The sequence below is a fragment of the Arvicola amphibius genome, chromosome 3, assembly GCF_903992535.2.
Source record: "Arvicola amphibius chromosome 3, mArvAmp1.2, whole genome shotgun sequence".
Classification (NCBI taxonomy): Eukaryota; Metazoa; Chordata; class Mammalia; order Rodentia; family Cricetidae; genus Arvicola; species Arvicola amphibius.
In genome coordinates this window covers 45,092,411-45,116,417 of record NC_052049.1, presented here as the reverse complement: position 1 = coordinate 45,116,417, position 24,007 = coordinate 45,092,411, and the positions used below count along the sequence as shown (strand labels likewise).

Here is a 24,007-nt window from a genome sequence, read left to right as displayed (position 1 = left end):
CCATATATCTTCTAAAAACAACCTATAGGCTAAAGTGTTCACCCCAGCACAGAGCATGAGGTCTTGGAAGGGAGGCAGACTGCTTCTGACCAACAGGCACACCTTCAGCGCTGGAGACAGAAGTAGGTCAAGATGAGTAACTGAACTTTCCACTGACTCATTTCCACATGTTCACTGCAACAGGGGACACGGGGGATCCAGTTCCTCACCTGGAAGAGCCATGCAAATCTGTTCTCCGAGGAAAGCAGCCAGACCGCAAACCGCAGCAAACAACAAACCCAACGGGAACCTCCTGGCTTGGGAAACTGACAGGTGGGACTGTAAGGGGCAGAGAAGGGAGGTGACTCTTGCTTTTCTCAGCTAGCCCATCACTGGCATCTGGCTGAATGGGGCTGTACCCGTTCACATATAGCTGAGGAATCAATCCCGGTAAGCAGTTTTTCAATGTTTCATTTGGGATACAAGAAAAGCAAGCAAGCAAACAAACAAATAAAAAAAAAAACCGTCTACTTTTCGTGCGATAGCAAGGAAAACCTGGCATACTATTTCTAAACACCAACGCATTACTTCAGCGCAAATGGAACATACCACTGTAAATGTCAAGTATTCGTTATCCGTTATGAAAATGAGGCCAAGCCGCTCTTTCTAACTTACTTCAAGTTCAATGCATGGATGATCGGAGCCCCCAGTCCCCAGAAGGAACCTACAAAATGTCCTTATTAAAACTTTGAAGGGCAATAAATCAGCTTAAAGAAGTGACAAGAGATGTCACAAACTCTGGGAAACTCCTGGTGTCTCGTGCTGGAGTGGCCAGGATGCTGACAATGTCTGTCTGTGGCGGACACAGGTTGTGGTCATATGCAAAGGGATGGTTACTACCCACCAGAAACTTGTATGACATAGTTCTGTTGTAGAAACATGTGTGCTTAGCTCCCGTAAACCACCCCACACAGAAGTCCTTAGAGTGCTCTCCTTCACATGGGTGAAAGCACAGACCTTCCCTGGCACCACTATACCCCGCTGATACCAGTTTGCTTTTCTCAGCACAGCTATTGAGCTCTTCAGCACCATTCAAACTTTGACAAAAGACGCCAACTATTATCAGCAAGTTCTGAAACAATCCCTGAAGCTATAGAAAGGAGGGAAATTTCTTTTCATTGTCACAGTTGATTGACACAGGACCAACACCCATGACCCCAGCTTCTTTAGCACAATGCTCTATTGAACTATGATTCTAAATAAAAATATAGTTTTTGAGATACCCAAGGCTTTATAAAATGAGACATTGTTACGAAGAGTGACACAAATATCCAAGACACGAAAACAGTGGGATATAAAACAGAAGGCAGTAGGCACCCCAATATACCACGCTCACACCATGTCAGGCTTCAGACTTAACTTCCTTCGAAACAAAGCTTCATAACATAGGGAGAATAGTGTCAACTTGACACAGCCTAGAGTCACGTGGGCTGAGGGAAGCACATCTGAAGAGCAGCTTCTATCAGGCTGACCCGTGCTCATATCTGTGACAAACTTTTTGACCTGACGTGAGTCCACTGAAGGGCCCACTGTGGGTGGCACCACCTCTGGGCAGGTGGCCCTGGGCTGTATAAGGAAACTAGCTAGGCCTGAACCAGTAAGTGAGCTAGGAGACAATACTTCTCCATGGGTTCTGCATGACTCCCTGCCCTGACTTCTTCCTTCAATGACGGATTGCGACCTCAAAGTGTAAGCCCTTTCCTCTCCACACTGGTTTTGGTCTGAGCAAGCGTTTAATCACTGCAACACCAAAGCAAGCAGCTTTCCAATCGTGCTCTCACGTCTGATACAAAGCAGGTCTTACGGAAAGCGCCATTCCCGGGGCTCTGATTTGCCTAAAGAATGCTCTGGAATAACATTTTACAGAAAGGAAGAAGTGTTTATTTTCCTAGCTAAAATGTCACCAGATGATCTATTTTAGACTCTAGTGCTATGGTTACCTCCTCAGAAACCAAAAGAATGACTGTGCCATTTTCCAGCAGCTATCTAATAACCATCAAATGCTCGTCTTGGAACTCTTGCCATGGCTAACCTTGTTCAAGCCGAGGCTTAAGAAGAAAACAAGGCTACACGATCAAGTGTTATAGACTGGCGGGTCTCATGTAATCTAAGCAAATAGTTATTTGACTTGGAATTTAGTTGTACGGTTCTAGAGATGTGCTCGAATATGCCTAACATCTGATATTAAGTCATGTAACATCCTGGCAGATCTCAACCTTAAATATGTCGAGGTTTTAATGTAAATGAAAACAGTTCATCACATGAAAGCCTGCAGCAGGTAAATTCAGAGCGGATCAGAATGGGTAAGAATGATGAATGAATCTTTTTCTCAGATTAATTAGCACAAGCGGTATATAACCCAGCCTTGAAGCCCACAGCCAGCCACTCCAGTGATGCCAACAGCTGAATGCTCCACAGGAGTGAGCAGGCCCTCATCTTCCTGCCTCGGCCTGTTTCCCATGAGGAAATAGGACGACCTCGTAAAATCCTACCATTCGCCAGCCACCGCCTTGTCACTTCATAAGGACACAGAGAACATACAGCCAACCAACCGAGGCTTTGAAACAGGAAATACCTTTGGTCCTTGTCAAGAAAAGTAGGAAGACAAAATCAAAACATGGGGGCTAATGTCCATAATCTCTGCACTTGAAAGCCTGAAGCAGAAGAAACTATGTAACTTTAAGACCAGCCTGGGTTATCATGGAATCCTTGGCCAGCCTGGGCTACAATGTGCAATACTGATCCAAAAAAAAAAAAAAAAACAACCATAAAACTAATTAGCAAAAACCCCATAAGCATCATCAACAAAACTCAGCAAGAAACCCTCATTACTTTGCAGTAGAATTGGTGTCTTCAATCCCTAACATCCTCTACCTTGATCTCCTGTTTCTGAGAGACTGAATGTGTGAGACTAAGAGTTTCCTCAAATGCTCCTAACTAATGCAAAGGAAAATGTTGAGTATTAAATTAAATTTCAGTTGTGAGCCAGATGTGGTGGTGCATGCCTTTAATTCTAGCACTTGTAGGGTAGGGGGAGACAGATCACTGTGAGTGTTCAAGACCAGCCTGGCCTACACAGAAACAGAGCAAACTAACAAACGTTATCAGTTCCTACCATATCCTCCTATGAGAAAAGCTATTTAAATCCCACACAGTGTGGTAAACAAAACAAAACACACATGCCTAAGGGAGCATAACTATACATCTCTATGTCTATGGCTGCCCCTCCTAGCTAGAACAGAATACTTAAACCTGGGAAAAGATGTCTCCCATTCCCATCTCCACTTCTTCAGGAATCAAACAGGGCTAGAAAGATTAGGACCAGTTCTAGGTCTAGGAAGCTACTGGAGAAGGAACAGTCAACACTAATCACCTTTAGAGCGCCTCATTCATCTTTATGAGAATGACTCAGGCCCCAACCGGGACCCACATAGCCAACATCTTCAACTAGGATGTCAGCAAAACCTTCAGCTCAATGACTCTCAAACTGAGTTACCACCTTCACCCAACCTGTCCTGCTTCCCTGGTCTCTGTTTGGTTACAGGCATGAGCAGTAGCCTGTTGCTTCCTTTGTCACTGTGATTCCGCCTCACTTAACTCATCCAATTAGTCACCTAGTCCTAGGGATTTGACTTCCTAAACATCTGCCTTTGTTTCTATGGCCACCATTCTGCCCATGACCTCATCCATTGTCTGCTCATAAGGGTGTGATGTATACTTTACCTGGGACTCTCCACTGCCCAACTTCTGAATTGCTTAAAGGAAAAAAGATGCCCAACACCTCTTCTCTCAAGCTTTCTTTTCACGGGCAACCTATAACCTGTTATAGATAGGAAAGCTCTGAGCAAAGGGCTCATCACTCTTCCAGATGGTAAGCCTACTTGCTCATTATGGCAAGGGAAGTTTCTACTCAGGATAACTGAAATAAAGCCCAAAGGATGCTCTCACATCTTTGATACGCTTTCAAGGACCAGGGGGTCATGTCTCAGACCTCATCACTAAATGATGTCTCTTTCTGCACTCATATAGTAGGGTACTATTATCCCTCCCTAGGCTTTATAGACACTCCAAGTTTGCATGCACCTTTCATAAACACGGATTTTGGTACAGATCGAGTCCACTTGGCTTCCACAGCACAGCTGGGACTCTGAAGATGACAAAGCACATCTGGATGAACTACTGGTCAGCACGGACATAGTTTACTTTGTAGACTTAATAACTACTATGTATTTCACCAAGTTCCGCAATACAAATAAATGTAAGTGGCAGGCAAATCATCTGTTTTATAGCATTAAGGTGAAAAACTGCTCTTTTCTATGCTAATTATCTAAACCATATCATTAAAAATGTACACAGCAAAATCCATATAGAGCTTTTAGCAACCACTCTGCTAATTTACAATAATTCCATAGACATGGCTTTTTGATGAAGGTAACTTTTAATAATCTTCTGTTAAAAAAACATTAAAAGTAAGACGTATTATAGTTATCATGACATAGTTAGGTGTCCACAAATAAAGATAACTGGCCAGGTTATTAAATCCAGGGTTTTTTTTTTCAGAGAATGTCACATGCATATGCATCATGATTAAAAGAGAAAGAGGGTGACAGAGAGCTAAGGAGGCATGGGGTCCTTGGCATCTCCTCTGCAACACCCTCCAGTCACTAAACATAATGGATTGTTTTTCTTCTCCTTTGATAGAATTTTGTGATCTTGACTATTACAGAAGGGAAAATTTTACCTAAGGGAATATGATGTACAATTATTCTGTTTCGTGATGAGCAACATGAACGACCATGATAGAAAATTGTAGGAAAGCAAAAGAGGAGTCAATAGAAGATATTGATCCATGGGAGGAGCTGCGAGAAGAAAAGCGGCTTTAGCTCTATGCTTCAAGCCTCCCATCTAATTTTGTAGAGGGCCTTTTAACCTGAAAAATCCTGTGTTTACAAAGCATTTTGTTTAATGCACCTTCCACAAGCACATGCACAGATAGTACGGCAATACTCTACTGCCCTGTCTATCAGGTGGCATATCAGGCTAACCTGGGTGGCTGTACAGTCAAAATGCACGTTCCACTCCTGAAGAAAGGAACATGAGATGTTCTTGTAGTAAATATATTGTACAACATTCATACATATTTGTAACTTTCCCATTTCTCTTATTTTTCCATCTCCAAAATGCAAAGCTGGTAGGCGGATACTGAGAAGACCACACCTTTCCTGTCTGAACCGGTTAGCCTTGTGTTGTATGCTACCTGCTTTTTTCAAACATACTTGGACCCTGATCATTCAAATACTTATGAATTCCTAATACCTAGTTTGAGACTAACAGCAGCACTGGTTTTGGTGGTGCATACCTATAATTTCAGCACTAGTGAAGTGGAGGTAGGGGGATCTGGAGTTTGAGTCTAGCCTGAGCTACAGAGCTAGCCCTTGCTTTGAATAACAACCAAAAGTGCTTTGTCATTATTGGTCTGTACTAAAGTTTTCTACGTCTCTTGGAAAGGAGATTAGTATAGTACATGGTATTTACAAAGCTTCATTCCACTGTGGGCTTATAACAAACATGAAAAGCCTGTGGTTCTAACAAACACATAGGAAGATATTGAGAGATACAGGCTCCTTTGATGAATTCAAAGATATAAATTACTGCAAGAATAGTCCCACAATCCCCCAGCCTTTGGGTTCCTCCAAAGTCATCTGATCAGGGTTACTGCTGCCTCTACTACTCGTGTGTTTCTTCCAAACTTTCCTACCCACGTGATAGGTGCAAATAACAAGGCTGTGAGCTTCTGACTGCTCACTTCCAGGTCAGATGAGTCTCGGGTTCCTTTGTTGGCACAGCAACCCTTCATTCTGCCAGCTCCCAGGGCTGGTCTCCGGACACCCCAGAGGCTATCCACGCCAAGCTTCTTCTGCGAGAGCCTCAAAATACCCAGTATCACCAGCAAGCTTTGAATCCAGCTATTCCTAGTCTGGAGTTTATAGCCATGGACAGAGGCACACTAGTAGATTCACTGAGCCCAGGGAATTGGGCTGCTTGAATGAAAACAAATTTTAAAAAAAGTTAACACATTAAAAACTCTATTGTTACAAACCAAAATGAAACTAACTGAATCGTGACATTTCTTCCACTTACAAATGCTTATAAAGCCCTTTGTGTTGGAAGCAGTATGTTCTTGTCACCAAGATAAATCATACATGTTTTCATATGTTATGGCTGCTGTACATACATGGAAAATAATATCCACTTACTATAGTGGTATATTATTTGTGTTTTAATAAATAGAGCTTGCCAGAAGATCAGTACAAAGCAGCCACACTAACCAGCCATATAGGCCGGCAGTGGTTGCACACACCTTCAATCCCAGCGGCCACACTAGTTAGCCATAGAGACCAGGCAGTGGTTGTGCATGCTTTTAGACCAGCACTAGAGAGAAATATAAAATGGGAGGAGACAGGCTTCACATTCAGTATCAATCTAAGATTCATGGATGCCTGTTTCTTTTCTATTTGCGCTCTCTCCTTTTCTCTCTCTCTCTCTCTCTCTCTCTCTCTCTCTCTCTCTCTCTCTCTCTCTCTCTCATACACACACACACACACACACACGTGCAACAGGAAGCACCTTCTTTCAAGGCTCCCCAAACAAGCTGTGGTACGGACACATGAACCATGGAATTAAAATCTGAGAAACAGAAACCCAGTTCACTTATTTTCCATCAGAGAATTACTCCCGATGATCTCAAAATAGTAACGGAATGTCACTGAGTAATATTTTAAGATTCCACAATCCTTTCTAGAAAATGTACTCAAAAGTCTTTTTCATTTGCCACAGGGAGCTAAAAAAGACATGTTCATATGAAAATTAAAACTCTTGAATGAATTATACATTCAGTAATGGCTACCATTAAAAAAGAAATAAAAAATAAACAATAGATGCCAGTGGTGATTTGGAGAGACAGGAACTCTTGTGTACCACTGGTGGAAGTGAAAAATGGCTGTGATTTAAAATGGCACAGAGGTTCTTCAAAAGTCACAAACAGAATCTTCATATTCTCCAGCAATCATCTCTTGGGTGCATACCCCAAGACACTTAAAATAGAATCCTGTAGAGCTATTTGCACACTCACGTTCACAGAAGTACACTGTTCATCATAATCAAAGGTGGAATGAACCCAACTACCCGTGCAGGGGTACTACGTCACCAAACTGGGACAAATACTCATGCAAAGAACTATTATGCAATCTTTAACAGGAGCACTGACACATGCAACAGCAGGAACAAACCTTGACGGCAATGTAAGAAAAAACTGCCAGCCACCCAAAGACAAATACTGAATGATTCCACCTGAAGTACCCAGAGGAGTCAAATGCATGGGTGCAGGAAAGGTAGGTGCTGAGAGGTAGTAGAAGGCATTATTTAATAAGTTTGGGGTTTCTGTTTTAAAAGATAGAAGCCGTTCTGGAGCTCAGCTGTAGGAAGAGGAGAACGCATTCCACACTAAGCAAGGCAGTGACTAGAAAAGTAAACAGGGATGAGGGCGGAGCACGAAGCAGCTTCCCACTGCCCAGCAATCTCCCATACTCCTATATGGTGCAGGATAATTGTCTGTATTCTGTCAATCATGTTTTAAATAAATGCTGATTGGCCAGTCAGGAAGTATAGATGGGAAAACCAGACAGGAAGTAGATGTGGAGCAATAAGAATAGGAGAATTCTGGGAAGCAGGAAGCTCCCTTGGCAGTCCAGCCCAGACCACCGAAAAGCAAGATGTAACCTGCCCGGCTGGCTAATATAGATAAGAACAATAGGTTAATATAAGCTACAAGAGCTAATGTGAAGACTGAGCTAATGGGCCAATCAGTTTATAACCTAATGTAGACTCTTCGTGTGATTTTCTTTGGTGCTTTCCGGTTGTGGGGTACTGGGCGGGACAGAAACCCCAACAAGCCAGCCCACCTGTTACACACATACATTTGTAAATAACCCAGTCTCTCAGATGTGTTATTAGAAGGCTGGGTTAGGAGCATCCATTCCTGTCCCATGATTCCTCCCTTTTCCTTGCAGTGCACACTGAGGAGAAGCACTTGGCCATGCTGAGGAGACAGAACGCTCAAGATTCATGGAGAGGCGTCTTCATATTGATTTTCCAGCCACCACTGAGGTCTTTAATGTCCTCGAGGGACAGAGACAGAAAAACTGATTCCATAGCTTGCAGAATTCTCATAGGTGACAGATTCGAACGCCGAGAGTGTAGGCATGTGTTAGCATGTTACTGTCTGGCTTCTCAAAGAGTCTCCCAGACATATTTAACCAGGTTATGGCCCACAGGGTTGAGTTTTCCAAAAGGAAAAAAAGAATTGCCGGAAAGCTACAGCCAAGTCTAGCAAGCATTTGCTAACTCCTTTATATGGCTTTCTCTCCAGGAATTTAAATTTTAACCTTGAGACTGGATTCAAGCAGCTGGCAGAGAATATATAACTTAGAGCAATGGAATATATAACTTAGAGCAATCATATGTCATAATTCTTCAGAATATTTGTTGAGCCTCTTTATCCAACATGATCTTAAACCTCCAGCGCGTAGTTTTAATGCAATAGTGCTCCATTCTGGTCCACTTAGATCCCACAAACACTACACAGCGACTTCGGTCATCTGAGTAACTGTGTTTCTCAATAACACACTTGCACCATAAGATGGCTATGGCTATTCATCATGAGTAATTTATGAGGCTGCCACATACTAAGAGATGAGGGAAGCGAAACGATCAACTCCCCCTCCCCCTCCAAAAAAAAAAAAAAGAAGAAAAAAGAAAAGCTAAGTGTTTCCCAAGGTCTCAGCATGGAAGCTCAATCTTATTTCACACACACAAATCAGATCAATTGAAGATAGAAATGCATTATACATTAGACAAACAGTTCCAAACTTTGATAAAAGCAGACTTTGGAGTGGGCATTAACAGCAATTTGCATTTAGTAATGTTTCATATTTGAACATTAAATGTGTTAAGAGAGAAAAGAAAATTAAAAATACATACGCAATTGCATTATTGAAATATGGATTGCTGTCTGAGAATGATTCAGAGCAGCGGTGAAATTCCAGGGAGGGGGTCCCTGAGACAATATCTTTTATCCAATACCTTGCCTTGGCTAACCACTTCCCTCTATGACTTAAATTCTACATGAGGAATTTACATTTTATAGAAGGGCTTCATCTTAAAGCATATGCAATGTTCATTCCAGATTTGAATTTGGCGACAACAGACCCACTGTCACTTTTCACTTGAGAAAATATGGGACACCAGACTGCCAACCTAGCAATAGTGCATCACTGCAAGATGAGAATCACAAACTTGGAAGCACCTCAAGTAGACATAAAAACTCCTTGGCGCTGTGTATTAAGATTCATAAACATGTTCGCGTCACTCTGGCCTAGAAATCTCTATTCTGGGAATTTATCCTAAGGAAACAGCTCAAAAGACAGAAAAGGCGATGTGCCTGAGTATGTTCACCGAGGCGTGCTTTCAGTCAATAAAGCTTTATTAAGTGTCTATTATGTGCCAGGCACTTGGCTGGCACAAAGATGACAGGCACCTCGAGACATGCATGATCAGATGAAAATTCAGATAAACACATGTGGCACGGGAAGGCACTGGGGTATATGCGAATAGGGAGCTGATCTCCCAGAAGAACAGAGATACTGGGATACGCTGGAGGAAGGCGAGAACGAGGTGGGTGGCGGAGACTTGGCAGATTTTAAGGTCATGATCTTATCACATCTTCAAAGCATTTGAAAGCACAAGTTCATGTTAAAATACTGAGCGAAAATCATTGTGATGGCTCAGAGGGCAAAGGCACTCACTTCTAAGCAAGATGACCTGTTGGATCCCTGAAACCCACAGGGTGGAAGAAGAGAACCAACTCCCACAAATCATTCTCACTTTTCTTCTTTTTTCCTGTTTCTTTTTGTTTTTGTTCTGTTTTGATAGAGGTCTCACCGTGTGACTCTAGATAGCCTGGAACTCACTATGTAGACCAACATGGTCTTAAACTCAGAGAAGCCCACCTACCTCTGCCTCCTGAGTGCTGGGATTAAAGTTGTGTTCCATAATGCCCCACTATAAATTGTCCTCTAACCTCTGCAAGTGCTCCGTGGGAGGTGCTCATGCACACGACATGTTTAGTTTCTGAAAACTCATCATCCCAAGATTTGTGCATCTGTGTTTGCATATATATGTATATGTGTGCGTGCTCACAGGTGAGGGTACATGTGCATATGAAGGCCAGAAGACCTCGGGTGTCATTATTCAGGTGCAGTCCATCTTTTGTGTGGTTTGAGACAGGTTCTCTAACTGGCCTGGATCTCAACAAGCAGTCTACACTAGCTGTATAGGGAGCTACACCTCCTCAATGCCCTCCAAATCCTTAAAGACAAAACTAGTGTATGTGTGTGTGTGTGTGTGAGAGAGAGAGAGAGAGAGAGAGAGAGAGAGAGAGAGATAAAGAGAGAGATAAAGAGAGAGAGAGTCAGACAGACAGACAGACAGACAGACAGACAGACTTGTGTAGGGTGCATTGCCACGGCATGCATATTGGCACGCATACAGAGACTGGAGAACAACCCCGTGAAGACAGCCTCCTTTTACCACCATTAGGTGGGTTCTGGGGATGGAGCTCAGGTTATTGGGCTTCTGTGTCAAGCACTGAGCCATCTCACCAGCTACTCCAAAGCTAAAAAATAAAAAACACACAGAAAAAAAGCATATTGCGATCACAACAGCCTAAGTAGCTCCAAAGCCCCTCATCTTTCCTTCGCTTCACGGGGAGGCAGTGATCAATCACAACTCTCTTCCGGCACATTCCACCACGCTCTATTCCCAGCCTGAGTTTTCTACTAGACACGAGGGTGTCCCTAATTAAATCTGCTGAGGAATTCTGAGTTCACTTTGCTTAAAAGGCAAAACAAAATAAGCACAGGAAAAGCCCTTATTGTTCCTCTGAGAACTCTATTAACTGTTCCTGTTGCTTCAGGAGCTCTGTCGTTACACTGCTGAAAGTCTTTTGTGAAATACGGTCTTTGTAATTTTTAAAGACTGTAGTGCCTTCACAGATGAGAAAATTTCAGTTTTTAGGTGGGGTAGGCTTAAAAGCCTTTGAAGGAAGAGAGATTAGACACATTTAATCTTCTACAAAGAAAAATAATCTCAACTAACATGGGTACGTTGCAATCTACACTACCTGCTGGCACTCACGCATAGATTAGCAAAAACTCCACTCTATAGCAAGCATGGCATCCAGTTCAAGTCATGGCATGCTCTTAGCAGTGTAGGGCAGACATGGAGCTGCATGCTTTGCCATTTCTGTCCTGTGTAGTGGCTCAGGCTCCATCCAGATCTATTCTAGAAAGGGAATGGTGTTCTAGGAGGGTCCCTAGGGAAGGCTCTGCCTCAGCTTCCGTTCTTCTGAACTGAGTGGCTAAATAGAATGGAACTAACTACATTGGATGGAATTCATGACAGGCAATGGGAAGAGGGAGAAAACATTCATCTACTGAGGGTGTAAATCTGTGAGGCATGCCCTAGGCAAGCAGTGTACTAAGGTTTCAGAAAAGGTCCACACTAAGTGTGTCTGCTCTGTAGCCCAAGCAGCCACAGGCAACCCTAAGAAAATGGCTGAATCTGCATTTTAATAAACAATCTACAAACCACATCAGGCATGCAAGCTGGAGCTTGCCTGCTCCTGCCTAGAGGCTTCACAATCTGTTTTGTCTAAGGTCCAGAAAATGTTGTTTTCCTCAGAGGTGAGGTGACCTGCCATGGTCATTTGCCTAAGATGACGTGGAGTCAGGTTCCAGCAGAGGTCTGTCGAAACCCAAGTTCTTAAGGCTTTCTACCCTAAGAGGAAGGCCTCTGTGGCTGAAACCAGATGAAGAAGGGTCTGTTGTGGGGTGACAAGGACACCAATTCAAAATCCGTTCCAGGTAACACCACCTGAGCAGAGCCTCCCTGTTCTGGAAAAAGAAAGGACACAAAAAGTGCTGATGAGCCGGGCGGTGGTGGCGCACGCCTTTAAACCCAGCACCTGGGAGGCAGAGGCAGGCGGATCTCTGTGAGTTCGAGGCTAGTCTGGTCTACAGAGCTAGTTCCAGGACAGCTCTGGCTGTTACATAGAGAAACCCTGTCTCAAAGAATGAAAACAAACAAACAAACAAAGGGCCGATGTATGTTGGCGAGATGGCTCGGCAGGCAAAGGTGCTTGCAGCTACGCCTGAGTCCAATCACCAGAGCCCACGAGGTAGAAGGAGCAAACTGACTCCTGGCAGCTGTCCCTGACCTCCACCTCTGCTTCATGCCACACGGGCCTGTATGCATGCAAGCACACACGTGCACACACACCCTAATGTAAAAAAAAAGAAAGAAAGAAAGAAAAGAAATACAAAAAAAATATGGAGGGGTAGGGTGACAGGCAAAACTTCCTCCCACGTTTCTGGAATATTCATTCCTACACTCTTACATTCTAGGGGAAAGGTGTCAAGTTCTTTGTCATCCTGTGCAGATGATGGCCAATTTAAAACGTGGTCAGCTCCTTGGACTTTTAACCCTCTCAAATTTTGTGAACTAAGCCCACTGATCTGCACCTGTCCTGTGGACTGACCCATACAGATGTGTGAGGAAGGAATGTGGCATTTGGTCTTTAGACTCCGTGACCGACGGGAGGAGAGGCAGACAAGCAAAGAAGCGAGCATTACCCACTACTCGGAACTTCCACTCCTGAGCAAAAGGAAACTGTGAGCTCCACGGGCAGAGATTAGTGCCTGGAGCTCAAGGGAAAACAAAACGGACGATATCTATGAGTGAACCTTAACCTGGTCCTCCCCCCTTCCCTTCACTCCTTGAGGGATTAAAGATTCGGCTTTCACCATGGTTGTGCTACCTGAAACCTGACGGCAAGGCTCAAGTCCATCTCTGTCACTTGCTTTGGTAGCTAAACATTAATTTTCTCTTCTTACAGTAGGAGAGGGTGTCAACTCTATGTTCTTGGCCGGCTCATTTAACATAAAATGCAATACACCCAACTTAAAAAAAAAAAAGTAATTCCCTGTATGAACTTCTACATCTGTGTATAAATTTTAAAATATAGCATGGAAGAAACAGTTCAACAGAGGTTTCCATGATTAAAACTACAGTCCTTTTAAAACAAACAAACAAACAAGAAATATCATTTACAGTTGTATAATTTATTTCTGAAAATTAAAATTCTTTCCCACCAAGAATGGGGAAAAAAAGAAAGAGGTGGAGCAGATGGATTCATTGTTCCCCTATGAAAAAGCAGCATTTCTGCACCTTACAAAAGTATATTAATTGGCCTGCCACCTGGCAAGCCTGCTCGCATGCATAAGGGATAAAGTTGAGATCTTGAAATTTAACATTTAAGCCTGTGGGGAGGTGGCAGCTGGAACTGGAGCCAGCATTAATAATCCTATGAAACTGGGTGCTTCCCGAGACCGAAGGGCAAGAAGAGAGTAGGACCTAAGATGTGAGACCTTAGACAGCTGCATGACAGCCACCACGACACAGCTGGGTACCAAGACAGAGGCTGCGGACACATCCAGGACTCCATCATTCCCCCTTCTTTTCCTTGATCCCGTTTTATTTAGTTTTGGTTTTTCGGAACCTGTGATTGAACCCAGGATTTTGCAGATGCCAAGGCAATCATCTGCTGCGAAGCTACACCCCTAGCCATATTTTGACTTTTTATTTTGACCTAAGGCCTCACTAAGTCCATCAAGTTGATTCTGAGCTCACTCTACAGCCCATGCAGGCACTGAACTTGTAATCCTCAAGCCTCAGCCTCCCAGTGAGCTGGGATTACATCAGTGACCACCAAGCCTGGTTCCCACAGTCTTTCACAGCTATTTCTTAGATTTTCTATAAATCGAACCGCTGTAAATTTAGGTATTTAGAAAGATCTCAAAAGGGGGAAACAGATAATAAAACAGGTGGTAGAAAAAGATACTCATTTATGATATGATATTTATGATACTCATTTATGCAAATAGTCACAGAGAAAAACAAAACCTACATGGTTTTAAACCTGCTTTTATCCAAGCATTGGCTTTGGGGGTAATTTTTCTCCTTAGTGTGATTTTATCTTCCTCATTCTTGTCAAGTGCAGGTGTCAAGTTAACACTTCAGTGCTACACAAACTTCCCTGAACTTTAAATACAGTAAAACATTGGAAAGCCTTGGTTGTTTACAAAGCAAATAAGGCCCTTCAAAGTCCATCCTCGTAAGATGCATGTTTTGTTCACTCTTCTCTTTCTACACAGATTCCATGCTTTCAGAATTTACCAGTACCCACAATCCACACTCCAAACCCCTGGCCCTGCACACGCACATAGTCTAAGTAAAAATTTCTCCTTCCTGGTCCTGTTTCCACCCCAAATAACAACCCCAAATTATTTTTAAGCATTTCCTACTTGCCAAACTACTTATCTATAGGTTTCTAGTAACTTCATCTATGCTAGCATCAAAGGGGCTATTATATATTAATATGAACCACTCAAATCCATGGTTATGCTTTTCTTTTAAACATCTCACTATTGTGCATCTTCCTGCTACTTCATTTGACATTAACAACCATATGTTGTTATTTTCCCATAATAATTAAGTTTAAAATGGATGATAAATGTAGCAGGGTACTCTGGATGCAACCTGGAAACAGGAGGGAAGGACCTTTGGGAGAAACTATTGCTGTTGTTGTTACTGTTTCAGAGATAGGGTCCTGGAACTCACTAGGCAGCCCAGGCTAGCCACAGTCTTTCAATTTTTCTGCTTTAGCCTTGAGTGCTGGAATTACAGGCATGAGCCACAGCACCAGGCTGAGCAACTGTAAGTTTAATAAAGATCTTTGTTGAAACAAAAAGGGTACAGGGGCAAAATAAGAGTATCCTTCTGATCCTATATTAATATGATCATATCATTAAAATATCTGAAACTTGTTGAAGGAACAGAAATATTCTATATATTCCTTTTGGAATTAGTGACTGTTAACTGTTAGAACTTAGTTAACACAGTATCTACAAAGGGAACTTGGCCATCTCTAAACTATATTAATAAACAATTTTTCAGAACAAAATGAAACACACTGCTGTCTGAACTTTCTCTACAGTAAGTTAGCTCTACCACTACCTCCTTATGTGAAGGCATCTGAAGCGCTCTTGGACTCAGGTCAGTAGTCACGAAAACACCTTTAGCAGTTAAACAGGACCCCAAAGGGAGACTGATCTCCTACCCTCTTTAGAAAGGGGCAATACTTCCTTAGTAAGGGCTCAAGTTCGAGAAAAGGGGCTCTGGTGCTTTAGAGAATTTTGGACACAGTACTTGTGTCTTCTGTATGCTGTAAACTATAGTTTATTCTGATAGAGTTGTTTTATACATTTCAAAGCAGTTACTTCTTCGATCTCTCAATACAGTGATTTTTCTCAGAGGAAAAGTGTATTTAACTAAGTATCATCAACCATGGCCCTCTTAAGAAATTAGCTTAGCATATTTTCTTCTTTCTTCCTGGTATTCTCCTGGCACTGCCAAATAAGATGCAAGAACTTTTTTCTGTTCTAGGCCACGAACTACATGCACCATCCCACAGGCAGGGATTTCAGATACGTTCAGAACACCCACGCTCATGAGAACGCGCAGGCCTTTATAACAGAGGGGAATCTCGGGAAACTAAGGCTGGGTGCAGTGGGGGAGTTCCTCCCTGAAAAGGTTGTAAAACAGCAGCTGTTCAGAGCCTCATCCTCAGGAAGGCCTCCCTGGAAATGCACAAGCCCACTCAAACACCATTATAAGCCGTGATGCTTTAAGACGGGGAAATTGCTGGAGCGTACATATACAATTTCCACTAATGGGAAGGAGAAGCAGCAGGTGGCAATTTTAAAACAAAGTAAACCCTACTTCTGCTTTTCCCTCCCTCCCCTCAGACAGCAGGTGGCATTTCTATAGCAAAGTTCAAAATTATCGGAGCTCTCTGAGCCACAAATATCTCCCAAATCACCAAGCGGTTGCTTGTTCCGTAAAATTCACACACCATAGCCTTGCTCTGCCAACATTATTTTCACTAATTAGACCACTGCTGCAGCCCACTTCCACGGGAATCTGGGTGACCAAGCTCCCACCAGTACTCACCACTTAACCCTGGTGAGAGGTGGGGACCACTGCATCATTTCTCTGAGTCTCCACTTGTCATCTGTATCGTCGCTATGACACTGTCACCTCTGCAGCACCATGTGAGGATGTAGTGCCATTCCTATCAGACGCCCTCGGCAGATATTCTTCCTGTCCCTCCCCCTTAGCCGAGGCTGCTGGTCATTGTACACCACTATAATTATTTGTCTACATTTCTTTGTAACCCCACTGAACTGGGCTACTTAATTAAAAGGGGCGTGTCGTATACCATCTTTGCGTCCCAGAGAGTTATCATAACCCTGGTCATGTTATGCAAAAGGCACTGCATGAGTACTGGGGACAGAAACAAAAAACTGTGGCAATGTGGCGAGCCCTGGGCCTCCTCCGTCCATAGAAGTCAAACAGTGCAATTAGGTTATTAGGTTATCAGGTTTCAGAGGGTGATTCAGGCTCATCTGCAACCTCCCAGAGCAGTAAAAGGGTCACATAGAGATGTGTGACTCATAAGTCACCCCCTTAAGTATTTTTAACTGTAATTAACTTCCCATGTTTCCGAGGTAACTCCTCCCGAGCTTGGCTTCCCTGTCTTCTGGCCCAGTTTACAAACACTTGGCTTCTCTTTAGAGCTTGTAAGGTAGCAAAAGGAGTTACCTAGCCTCGGGACTGAGGTTCCCACCCTCCTTGATCTAAGTCCTAGTGCATCTTTAAACCCTCATCTGTGATGAGCAGACAGACAGAACAAAGCAACAGCAAATCCAAAAGCACTTTAGTCTAATGACGTTAACGTAGCATTTAAGATGCATACACACCTGGGACTTCCCATCGAAGTCCATTCATGCTGGGCCATGAATACCCTCCAACCATATTAGTTTCTCTATTAAATAGATTTGAAATCAAACCTGTTAAGTGGCTGAAGGAACAGCTACAAGCCACTGCCTGCTGGACACACCTATAAGAATGGAAGGTTTGCAAACGCAGGCTGTCTCTCCAGCTTCTGGCTGAGTATGCCACTCACACGGGAACTAAAGAACTGGCTTACCGCAGGACTCCAACCTCTCTGAACAATAGGTCATGACGAGCTTCCTTAATGCCAGAGCAAGTGTTTAGAAGTGATTTCTGCTAACTGAAAGAAAGTGTAAAGGGCACATATATTTACTCTGGCTTTGATTCAATACCTCTGACTGTCTCTTGGCGCCAAGAGTCAGAACCCTTTTCCCTCATGGATTCCCAACCTGGGTCCCATTCCACAAATGTGCTTAGAGCCCAGGAATGTCATAAAATTGTGGTATCACACGAAGGGGTAACAAGTTAAGTACCTGTATTGTAACCCACAGTTTACCCCAAGCGTGATGCGGGATGGGAGACTAATATTTAAGGGGATTTCTCAACAGGGAAGAACTCCCCAGACTGCTCATAGGGAGCTCCTGTAAGGAAGGTATTAAGTGATACACAATCTTCACAATGTCAAAAAACCCGAAAACCTGCCTGGTAGGAGTTGGCATCAAAGCAATCAGATCTAAGAAATGGGCTAAAGGGAGCAGGTCTCCAATCTAGGCCTGAATTCTTAAGGAGGTGCCACTGGGCTGGAGAGATGGCTTAGTAGGTTAAAAAAAAAAAAAAAAGCATTGTAGATCTGAGATCAATCCCTGGGACCTACATATTGGAAGGAGAGAAGGGACTCTTGAAAGTTGTCCTCTGCTATGTCCACTCAGAAACACACACACACACACGCCCATGCATGCACACATACTAAACTAATTAACGAAATACTAAATTAATTAAAATTTTTAAAAAGAAAAGCAACATTGTTTTCCGAGCTTAAAATTCTTGATTTCTAAGGCTAATTGCCCAACTTCCATCTACTGAGGAGTAAAGGTACACACTAAAAATGTGGCAGCCGGTGCTTACTAATGTCGTGACCTAAACATCTAACCCCAGACACAGATCCCCCAAAACACACGGAGCATTATGATTCATAAGCACACCAGTTTCTCCCACAGAATCTGTCATGCAAACGTCCACCCAAAGCAGCCTGAACCTCCCTCCATGCCCATCTGCCACTGAGATCTCTCCCCATTCAGGGAACTACTGTAGACAGGAAATGTAAATGCACAACCATTTGTTCAAGATGCCAAGGCAGGTGACACGCAGGTGACTGGCCACCTGCCTGCCCTCTAGAGAAGTACAGCAAAGCTCGTTTGGGGTGAATGAGTTACCTGTTTATGTGGCTGGGCATTAGGATGAAGGGAGGTAAATGGATAATGGATCCCCATGCGAACATCAAATCGACTCCATCTATCATTAACTCTGGTGCCTGGTGATTGGTCTAGGTAACCTATTTGGAAGATCCTTTTGGTTTTTGCATCAAAAGTCTAGAATTTAGCCAAGTCAAAGTAATACTTTTACAGGAATTCTTTCTCAAGGTCCAAGATCAACAAGCCATCAAACTCAGACTTAGGAAACAACATTACATAATAGCCACTTAATGGCTATTGTTTTACAGTACAAAGGGTTCATTTGGCATTTCCTAGAGAGTTTTCCTCACTTGGTAGCTTTTCCCACGACAAACATACTCTCCCTACCCAGCTCTCCATGAATCTATAAAATCAAACATTTATTAACTGTAATTTCCAATGTAGAGACATCCAGCATAGTGCATTCTACAAGAAACACATGTTGAATGCGAATGGGGCATACATATTTTTATGTAAGGTTTAGGTGCAGTGACTTCCTTCAGATTTAACAGCCAAGGAAGTCAGTGGTGGGTAGGTAATCCTCCAAGAGTGACTCTTAAGGAGCCGACACAGTCAATTCTGAGACATCAACCTGTGCCATAACATTTAAAATTAGACAGAATGAAGCATAGCCAAACAAGCTTCTACAGTACTCATCGAGAAAAATGGGCCTGCTGAGCTCAGTTTTCCTCCCTTGAGTCCCATGACCACAGGAGGCTTCAGCCATGTGATCCATCAGGTGAGTGTCACCACCCCGGTGATTTGCCTGGAATCGACTTCATTATTCCAAAAGACACTTGCAATATAAACATCTATGTCAGGTTAGGAACTCCAGAGTCGTGGGGAACTGGTGCTGAGCTCTGAGGAGGTTGAGCTCTTATGTTGAGATGTGCATTTTACCTGACATCACAGTGGACAAAAGACACTACACTAACAAAACCACAGCCACTAATAAACTGAAGACCAAAACAGGACCGGGATGGAGAAATCCCCAGGGTTCTACAATAAAGCAAACAATGGGGTGCTTCAGAGAGGAGATAAACATTAACGCTGCCTACTCCTAGAAATCCATTTTACCGGCAAGGCTGATCAAAGCCTAAACTCTGCTCTAAGTTCTTCTTTTCTTTATGGCGAAACAATATGACTGTTCGGTTTGACATCAGTGTAATTACCTTCTCTAATAAGCATGCCCAATAGCCATTAAGTCTAGCTAAAACTCCCTCAGGTCCTCCTATTCTATAACAAGGATTAAGGTCAACATTTTTACAATTTACAGCTAAGTTCTAAATGGACCGTCCCTACTTTCCAGGCAGATAAAGGAGAAAGAAAACAGAAAGTATCTGAACTACAAATATTAACAGCCCGTGGGAACTTTTATTTAGAAATGGGAACTTTTATTTAGAAATTTCTCTAGTTACAAAATGCACCCATGTACCATGAGAAACACATATTAATATATTGCCGGTTTCTGCTGACAAAGAGTGACGGTTTAATAGGTGGGGTTATTCACCCCATTCTACTTTCATCCTGGTAGCCCCGGGACCTTTCTTAAATATCTTGGCTCTTCTATTTACCTTTCAAAGAGATTATTCAGTTATCATGATGTCATATTCCAATGACTGGATGACATCTAACAGCTAGGTCAGGTTAGAATAGCTCTGTGCATGCTCACACTAGAGCTGGGTGTGCCCAGGACCATGTTAGGGGGTTCAGAGACTCCGAGCTGAATCTTCCTAAGAGATGAGCCACTTCTCTTCTAACCAATACAAAGGTGATGGCTACCCAGAGTTATGCAGCGCCAGCGCAACACCAGGCCTTTTTCTCTATGGATGTCCTCACACAGGGACTCGGGATTTCTTGATGCCAACATCTATCAGCTTTTTAGTCTCTATCTCAAAGTTATGACTCCCCTGCTTTAAAGATACTATTCAAACTCCTGATACCAAGATGGACTTGTAAAGAAAGCAAAGCAAAATCATAAAAGATTCACACATTCGATCCCCACTTTTGACCTGCCTGTATTAATATAGGAATATACTACCTCCCTATCACAGGCTCCTGAGACATAAAACAGCCAGACAGAGAAGCCCAAACACAGTATCCAGCGCTATTCAGTTACAGGATGAAGACTTCACACCTCTCCTCAAAGTACACCTTCACATTCTCATGGTTTGTTTTCAAGAAGTTTCTTTGGAAACCTCCTTGGTCCACTTTTCCACATCCCTCTCTACTGGCGCTGCTCTCCCACTCCTGGCCTTCCTCTCCCCTCACCTGAACGTCCCAGGGCTCCCCAGACAACCTGGGAGCTCCTCTTCTAAGCCAGACTGGCCTTGAGCCCATAGAGATCCACCTGCCTTTGTCTCCTGATTGCTAGGATCTGGTCGACTTTAAGGGGAAGCTCAGAGTCAGTAAAAAACGCCCTGTTCTATGAGGAAGCCTAAGCCCTCAGCACAGCGTATTAAGAACCATAAATGCCAAGGTCTTGGAGAAGCGCCCTCTCTTTCCTGGCTGGAGTGTTCATCGAAAAGGTTGGGCAGGGTGTGGCACTAGGGAGGGGCTACAAGACAGCTCCAGGGCACATTAGCCAAGTTGGAGCTCAGTGTGGATGAGAGAATGGCAGGGCGAGGCCTGCAGCAATAGGCAAGGTAGAATGGAGAACAGGAAGACCTAGGGATGAAAGGAAGCAGTTATGAAACAGGCCTGGGCAAGGCAAGGAGTGGGAGGGAAATGGGCCCAGGGACTCAGGGCTGGGCCGAGCCTGCAGGTCAGGCGTGGAGAGGCAAGGAAGGAGGAGCTACTCGTGGGGCCAGGTTTCAGCCACCTGTGGAACCAGCTACAGGGGAAAGGCCTGCTGCCAGGGCTCAGGAGGGAGCTCCCAGACGGTGAGGGGATTTGGGGATGCCAAGACATAAAGCTTTGTATGGGTGCGTATGTGTATTTGGGGATAGTCTCACTGTTCAGCCCCGGCTAGTCTGAAAGCTCACCGTGCAGACCAAGCCAGCATCACACTTGCAGCAATCCCCCTGCCTCGTCCTCCTGAGGAGGCCACCACACCCAGTTGACTCAAGGCTTTCAAGAGAAACCCCAGCTGTCAGCAGGGGCGGGAAGGGGAGACTCACGGGCTGTGGGAGGAACCTGAGCTTCCAGGGAGAAGAGAAAAAGGAAACTTCTGTCACTGCCAGTTCTGGGGATGAGGCAGCCATGGAGGGAGCAACAGTGAGTCAGGGGAAGTGATTCAAGAAGGCTGCTGGGCTGCCTGGACGTCTAAGACGTGCTATGATGATGTATGACCACTGGATCTAGCTGCCCACAGAAAGTGGTCACCACCCCGTCTGCATTTCCTGGCTTCACTCCATTCCTGCTTGTCAAATGTCTGCTCTGAGCATCATCGGACAGCTGCTGATGCTGTGGGCACTGAGGACCCCACGTGCCATGGACAACACACATGCAGACACCCTTCATCCTTAGGGGACGTTTCCCCCTTGAGAGTCATCTCTTCTGTCCCCAGCCTCATCTCTGCTCACCCCCTCAATGAGGCTCTGTTTCTCTCTCAGATTATGTTAATTTACACCTCCCGGGGTATAAACGATGACTTCCAGGTCAATGCCCTCCCTATACCTAAATTTCAACTTTCTGTCCAGGGACTTTCGTTTTGTCCTGCTTCAGAGCCTTTGATGTTCCCAGACAGTTGCCCCCAGATGTTTCCCACGGCCTTCTGTCTCCCTTTAAACATTACCTTTGCAAAAGACCTTCCCTGGCCAAAGCATTCAAAGCAGCCCCCACTCCACGCCCACAAGGTTACTCTCTCTCTCTCTAAGTTCTTGCTTACAGCTGTCGGAACACTGACCTCAATTTGGCAATGGCTTTTTTAGCTATCTGTTTACTGGTGAGGGTGAGGCACAGTGCCTGATCACCCACTAACGCACGCCTTGCCTCAGCCGGAACTGAAGGCAGGAACAAATTCTCTGTGGTCCTTAGAACACAATCAAAGTCCCCAAATGTGTTTTCCACTGTCCTTGGGATAGAAGGAGCAACTCCAAGTATAGGTTCCCCTCTCTTCTCCCATCCCCCACTGTCACAGGTTTGGTGGTGCCAGAGTGCCACCCACATGGCCCTCAAGCCAGAAACACTTGCCAGAGCCATCATGGAATCCTCAGTTGCCCCCTCAGAGCCAATGGCTCACTGACTCCCATCAACTTTGTATCTTTCACTTCTCTTTGTTTTAAACTTAGAAAAAAAAAAAAAAACGTTTCCGAGAGGCTAATGCAGCGGCTTACTGACCAGAGCTCTGCAGAAGCACCAGACGTCCCCCTTCCTCCACTGGATCATACACTCCCTCAGCTCTCCTCAGCCACATCACAGACTACTCATCCCCGGGCCGGCATGACAGTGGTGATGTCAACAGCGAAGATTTACTTGGAGGTTTTATTCACCAGTAATTGCATTAGGAAAATGAAAGGCTCATTAGCCAAGCTGGAGCTGAGGGGAGATGAGAAGGCAGCAGAGCAGACCCTGGTAGGGATGGAAGGAAACAGTGACGACACTCGCACACATAACCCAATAAGGAAGTCACCTCTCCCTATTTCAAAGACGGAGTAACTCAAGTTCAGGAGCGCACTGGCCCAGCACCACGGGGTCCAGGGTTAAACTCAAGCGCACTAAGTTCAGCTCCGCCCTCTGCATCCGCGCCTTTTCACAGTGCAGCTCGGGCACCGCCCATTCACGCTCTCCATCTTTCTGCTCCAACAAGAATCAGCTGTGAGTCTTCCTCGATGTCTGCATCGCCACAGTCACTAAGCCTTTGTTAACAGCATTTCTGCCCACTTTGAGAGGACCCTATCCTATCTGCGAAATATCAGCTTATCTTTCAGGACCCCCTCTCCTGGCTCCCTGGATCCAAGTCTCGCGTTTGTCCCAGTGTGTCTGCGACTTACTGTGGCCTTGGTTTATAAGGATGTTCTCTGCATGTTTCACAGAAAGCATGCACCGAGCTCTCGGCTTTGAGCCACACCCCCAGGTACGCAGCAGATGCTCAACACCTGTCGACTCACCTGGACTTCCAACCAGAGAGGTGAGCTGGAAGTTTACTGTGGATGCTACCATGGATGTCAGGGCAGAACGAAAATCCATTTTCCATCTTTCTCATATTATGCTTGACCAAAACAAACAGAAAAACCCCAAATCCTACAGATGTTCCTGAAGGGAAGGGGCAGTGTTCACAAAGATTCAATCTGTTTTGACAATTATGAGTTAAAAATCCTTGCACGTGCCTGCTGCTCAGAAAAACCCTAAGTAATGCAAACTCAGAAAATGAGGAAAAAAGCAAAACAAAACAAGAGCAAGAAAACTTGTTTTAGTCCTTGGTTCTTACAAGTTGGAATCCTCAGAAAATATATTTGGAAGATTTGCTCGATGTGATCGAGTGAACTAGAGAAAGTTCGCCTGGAGAAAGGTTTTCTTGATTTGGCCAGGGAGGGGCTGTCATTAGGGTTTGGAGAAAAACACCTAAGCCAATAATGACAACATGTCAGATTAGGGAAACTGAC

At 44.2% G+C, this 24,007-nt stretch overlaps 1 protein-coding gene across 2 annotated transcripts in view; it reads right to left on the bottom strand.

The window, feature by feature from the left end:
* Window positions 1-24,007, bottom strand: part of LOC119809593 (microtubule-associated serine/threonine-protein kinase 4) — a 172,669-nt gene that overhangs the window by 144,723 nt on the left and 3,939 nt on the right. The window lies entirely within an intron of this gene.